General features: G+C 37.0%; 1 pseudogene; it reads left to right on the top strand.

Annotated features, from left to right (window-relative positions):
• The first annotated feature begins 1,455 nt into the window (after positions 1 to 1,455).
• On the top strand, positions 1,456 to 2,676 carry LOC149150439 (S-adenosylmethionine synthase 1-like; annotated as a pseudogene).
• Positions 2,677 to 4,730: the final 2,054 nt, after the last annotated feature.

Raw genomic sequence — 4,730 nt, 5'->3', positions numbered from 1 at the left:
CCTTTCCTTGTTTCCCGTAGCAACAAATTCCATCCAGATTCATTGAACTCATGCTACAAGTGATGACGATAAAAGCAGAAAGTGATCCTCTACTTCTATCAGTGCACTCTCTTGTTCATCTGTTGGCCCTTATGCACAGGAGGAGAAAAGAGGGGATACCATTCATCTACGTCTTAAGCTAAGGTACCATTTCAGCGAAGATCTCTTTTTAATGAACCTTTTGTTTGTTTGTTTTTTTTTCCCTTTTCGGGACACGAACTAATCAGATGAATACTTAATATTTTTGAACATTTGAGCTCATTTTGGGGAAGGTTTTTAGGGACATCATGTTTATATGAAGTTTCAACCGTTGCCAACCTGCTGAAACAAATTCTTCTCTGTCCAATACATCACAAATAATTATTTTTTTGCACTTTTCCCTGATTGTCTTTTTTTAAATCCCTCAAGCTGCTTCTGTTGAGGCTAGGTTTTTCTTTAGGTTTCCTTGGTTGTTTCTATTTATTCGAAAGGTTAGCACGTTGGATCTTATTTTTTCTACATTAATTAGATCTAAATCTGTAAATATGTCGGAGTTTACCACAAATACATTCTCAGCGCATTGTTGTATGGACTTTGAGAATCCCTGAACCAACATGTCTCTGGAGTATACAACTTGCTGGACCAGAAATGGGGTGATTTCTGTAAATAAAATAAAATACTCTGTATTTGTATTCTCACATTTGGAAAAAACATTGCTGACATACTTTCCTTACTTATGCCGAGGGGTCCTTTATATCCATCCTCCTTTTTGCAAAGGAAGCATCTTATAAGCTAGATGACTCTACTATAAACACTTTTGAGGGGTACTGACATGCTTAGCAGCATATATCTATGCCAATTAACTACTTTCACCTTGCCTGCTATGTACAAGTTCTTGAAGCCCTTTAATTCCTTTACAACCCTGTTTAAACCTAGTTTCATATCTCCTAGGAAATGGATCCAATTCAAAACCCCTTTTATTAGCGCATCTTTTGTTCTTGCATCCTTATCAAAGACAATATCTGAAGAATCAAAATGCATTGAAATGGTGCTGGACTGGTTGGGCTTTGGCCAAAAATTTACCCAAAGAATCAACATGTTTTTCAATAAGTTTCATTTAGAATTGTAGTAAATCACAGTATCCTCCAACCATTTGGTCTGCAACAACTTCTCCATAGGAATGTTTGTCTCTAGTAATATTTTCTAGTGATAAGAAAGATGTCCATGCAATCAACATATTGCATAAAATATTTTGCATATACACTTCTGCACTTATGTAATACTAGTTGTTCTCACTCCACAGTCAATTTTCAGTTTTCTGGCTAACTATGTGTTGTTTAACAGTTTATATTAAATGGTGATTCTTGCATGTTAAGTCAAGTGTTTGGTCATATTTTCTCTTGCCTACTGATCTTTTTATGTGCCTGTATTTTTTAGATGGACACCTTTCTCTTCACATCAGATTCTGTCAATGAGGGACACCCTGACAAGCTTTGTGATCAGGTTTCTGAAGCCATCTTGGATTCTTGCTTGGAGCAAGATCCTGAAGGCAAGGTTGCATGTGAGATTTGCACAAAGACAAATATGGTTATGATATTTGGAGAAATCACAATTAAAGCTAATATAGACTATAAGAAGATAGTGAGGGGAACACCTATAGAGGAATTCAATTCATGTCAATGGATGTTGGCTTGCGTGCAGATAATTGCAAGGTCCTGGTGAACATTGAACAAAAAAGCCCCGACATTGCACAGGGTGTCCATGGCCATCTTACTAAGAATCCTAAAGAGATTTGTGCAGGAGATAAGGGCCACATGTTTGGGTATGCTACAATTTGAGACCCCGGTGTTGATGCTTCTCAATCATGTGCTGGCAACAAAGCTGGGAGCACAGTTGACTGAAGTAAGAAATAATGGAACCTGCCCCTGGTTGATACCAGATGGAAAGACCCAAGTTATTGTTGAGTATAAAAATGAGGGAGGGGAAATGGTCCTGTTAAGAGTTCACACTGTTCACATCTCTACTCAACATGATGGAACTGTTATCAATGATCAGATTGTAGTTGATCTCAAGGAGTATGTCATTAAGCCGATTGTTCTTTCTCAATATCTAGATGAAAATACAATATTCCATTTCAACCCATCTAGGCGTTTTGTAATTGGAGGACTCCATGGGGATGTTGGACTCACTGGGAGGAAAATTATTATTGATACATATGGTGGTTGGGGTGCTCATGATGGAGGAGCCTTTTCTGGAAGGGGTCCCACCAAGGTGGATTGTAGTGGTGGCTACATTGTTAGACAAGTTGCCAAGAGTGTTGTTGCTGCTGGGCTAGAACACTGCTGCCTTGTGCAGGTTTCATATTCCATTGGTGTGCCTGAGCCACTCTCTGTATTTGTTGACACATATGGAATTGGATAGATTCTATATACTGAAATCCTGCAGTTGATCAAGGAAAATTTTGACTTCTGCCCTAGCATGATTTCTATCAATCTTGACCTAAGACGGGGAGGCAATATGAGGTTCCAAAAAATAGCTGCATATGGCCATTTGGGTTGGGATGATCCTAATTTCACTTGGGAGACTGTAAAGGTCCTTAAGTGGGAGAAAGCTTGCAACTCTGGAGTAAGAATCTGGTAACCTTGAAACCATTCATGATTTAATGTGCTCATTAGACTCTGATTTAAATGTGCTCAACTTGTTGGACTTTGAACACTAATTTGTAGAATCAGTTGGAAAGAAAACAATTACTCATCGCTGTACTCATGTGACCAACAGCGTTTTCAATTTCCAGGTGGAGGTCCTAAGCAACAAGAAAATTAGAGTTTCATAAACATTCAATCTTCCATTAAAAATCAACCAGAGGAGTTACATAAACGTTCAATCTTCCATTAAAAATCAACCAGAAGAGGCAAATTTAACGGACATTTCAAATATTGCTTAAATCTAGAAAACCACATGAAATACATACTGAAATTTCAACACATAGTTGGTAACAATAGCAAAAGATGGGAATCTATCCCCACTCCACAATACATCCCGTAATGGTGATGAAAACACCTAATTTTCCCTCTTAGACGTATGGAAGATTCGAAGAGCTTGGTTACATGCTTTGGGGATAAATATCTCATCACCTTCTTCCTTCATTGATAGCGACACTGCAAACACTCTGCACTTTTGAACAATTAAGAGCAGCTATTTGGGTATTTAAGACCATGGCTACTTAAGAAACTGATAATTGTAATTTGTGATCACTGTTCAATTTTGGACATTTACAAAGCAGTTATTTGGGCATTTGAGTTCACAACCGCTGCTTAAAGTGTAGGTAGTTGTATATTGTATTTCACTAATTGAAACATTCTCAATGCCTCCTCAGCAAGTCCATGCCTTGCATAAGTTGCAATCATGGTAGTCCAAGAACAAACATCTCGTTCTGGCATTTGTTTGAAAACTTTGCAAGCGTCATCCAGTATATTCCATCTCAACCCTTTCTTAGAATTCTGTTTAATAAATTAATTGTTTCCCATCATTGTGAAATACTTTAAATAGAATTCCCACGAGTAATACTTTAAATAGAATTCCCACGAGTATGTTAGGAAAAATTTATAAATAAAGAAATGAAAAGGCATAGTAAAATGTGTACATTGTATTATTTTTTTGTTTTTCTTTTAATATATTTCCTGGAAATTTCAAAAGGACAGAAACAACACTTAAAGTCTTCCATCAATGAAATATATATAGCACATCTTCGTTCTTCACACCATACATATCAGCTATTGGAATTCAATCTATTACACATAGTGCTCACAATTCATTTGGCTACAAGAACAATACCACATAGTGCTCACAATTCATTTGGCTACAAGAACAATACCCTGGCAGATGTAACAACCATGCTAAGTCCTACATGTACCCTGGAACATATAACTTCCATGCCTAGTCCTTATCCATTTTTAGCAAAGTTCATAGATCCACAACATGAGGGCATTGTTTCTTTAAAAATAATTATTTTAAAGGTGGAAGCCCACTTCTCCCTTTATTTTCTAGGACTATTGAAAGCACAAGCATAGATTAAACTTCCTTAGCTACAACACGAATTTAAAGTCAAAGAAATACTTACAAAGATGGGCATGGTAGAAATACTTACAAAGATGGGCATGGTGTTTGAGACCTTGCATAGGTAGACATGAGGGGTCTTCTTGTTTCTTTTCATATTCCTACTTTTCCACATGTCATTCCTGTTCTAAGTCTACAACTTCTATAACAATAATGGTTACCTGAACTTGACATTTCGGTCAGTTCGAAGATCAGCCCAATTCTGACGTTTCTAGACAAGTTTCTAGACATGAATACTTCTAGACATGAATACTTTGCTTGCAGCCCAATTCATCATTTACAGAAATTTGTGAGTTCGATAAGACGATATCAAGGCCTCTAGGGATGTCATAAGGTATAGACAGCAAGAACTATGCTTCATTTCCAAATATGCTTGACACCCACATTAGACTTCAAGTAAGGAAATGGACTAAGTAGTATTCTAGTTTATCAAATTTCAAAAATGGATGTTTCCCCAACTTGATTATAAGTCAGTAATGCTCATTCTTCTCCACAAATCGATTCTTCAACCAAGGTCCCAAATCTTTTACAGGCCAATTTAGGCGGCCTGTAACACTTGTTCCCTACAAATAATTCAAGGGCAGAAATGAATTCAT

This window comes from Pinus tabuliformis, chromosome 9, assembly GCF_031772625.1.
Source record: "Pinus tabuliformis cultivar Carrire ecotype Pingquan chromosome 9, CPIR1, whole genome shotgun sequence".
NCBI classification, from domain to species: domain Eukaryota; kingdom Viridiplantae; phylum Streptophyta; class Pinopsida; order Pinales; family Pinaceae; genus Pinus; species Pinus tabuliformis.
Note: the sequence above shows the minus strand (reverse complement) of the source record. Positions and strands in the feature narration are given on the sequence as shown.